General features: G+C 49.2%; 1 pseudogene; it reads left to right on the forward strand.

The window, feature by feature from the left end:
• The first annotated feature begins 632 nt into the window (after positions 1 to 632).
• Positions 633 to 786, forward strand: LOC147712399 (5.8S ribosomal RNA; annotated as a pseudogene).
• Positions 787 to 1,442: the final 656 nt, after the last annotated feature.

Below are 1,442 nucleotides of genomic sequence, written 5' to 3' on the forward strand. Positions count from 1 at the left end.
GGAAGAGGGCACCCACAATCAAGTATTGGGTGAACGATGTCACGTATGGCCACACACAGCTGAGCACTTTTTGGGAACTTATGCCCCCGACCTCGAGGCCCCGCAAGATATGGGAACCGTTTCTAGACTGGGCTCGGAACCAACCTGAATCTCCTGAGCATGTCCACACCGCTGACAATTAGTTGTATGGTGCGTGCCTGTACTAATTTAACTTGCTTAAGCTATCAGGTATATTCTGGAATTTTAAATGTTGGTGGTATGGGCCTGCTTATGCCTTTTTGGTCACACACCCCCTATGGTTTATATTATATTCATGTTCACCATGTTTCGAAATGATGTTTGTGGTCTAGATATCTACACATTGTCTACGGGCGTGTATGCAGTGGTCACCCATTGCCTTTTACCTTGCTCTGCAATCCATTGTACTTAACGGATAGACTGCTTATTCTGCTGTACTGTCATGTTGACTTTCCTGTGTTGAATTTGTCAGCTTTTTTTTTTTCTAAAATGTAAATAAAAAAATAAAAAATAAAAAATAAATAAAAAGCTTCGCTCCCAAAAGGGAAGCCTGACTGGTTTCCTTGCCTACTTGCTACGCAGACAACAGATGGATGGTGTTGTCTTCTTCCTGCCTGTCCTGGTGGTGAATCACTGGACTTCACTATTGATGACAAATGCAGCTAGCTTCGAGAATTAGTGTGAATTGCAGGACACATTGATCATCAACATTTCAAACACATCCTTTGGCCCTGTGTTTCTCCTGGGGCTATACCTATCTGCGGGTTGCTCAAACATCAGTCACCCTGAGGTTCTCCCAGAGTGCAACTGGGGGTGAAACAGGAGAATGTGCTCTCTTTGCCGCCCCAAGGTCCTATCCTGACCTCCCATCACAGGACCTGCCCTCTTGCTCCTGGTGCAGAGGGGGAGGTGCCTCTAGTGCACCAAATTGTGAAACCACTGGGGCTCCTTGCTGAGTGCTGTGCATGGCTCCCATGGCAGCCATTTTGTACTGCCTTTCGGTGACTGCCTCTGGTGTGGGAAAGAGTGTGCTGCCAGCCACCCATGTGTAAAAGTGGCCTACATCCCTCTGTGGATAGCTCCTTACTGAGGGGTTTGGCCTGGCTTCCCACACTTCTGCATCAGGTCAGGCAAGCCAACCAAGCTGAGCCAAGATTTTGTCTGTGGGTGCCCATGAGCTGAGAACCCTGTGCTGTGGTTGGGAGTGATGGACCAAGCAGAGCTGACTTCTGAGGCCACATTGCTTGGGGTAGAGAAGATCGCACCCTCTGGGGCAAGCGGGGGCTGACTTCACGTTCTGTGGGGCGTGTGCCCCCCACACACAGCATATCTGGGTGCAGGGTTGGCAGCACCGATCTTAACAGGTCAGCTGGATGACATGATGACTTAAGTGGGTACCAGCCGATGGCCAGGAAGCAAGTAAT

This window comes from Lissotriton vulgaris, chromosome 5, assembly GCF_964263255.1.
Source record: "Lissotriton vulgaris chromosome 5, aLisVul1.2, whole genome shotgun sequence".
In the NCBI taxonomy this organism is placed as follows: domain Eukaryota; kingdom Metazoa; phylum Chordata; class Amphibia; order Caudata; family Salamandridae; genus Lissotriton; species Lissotriton vulgaris.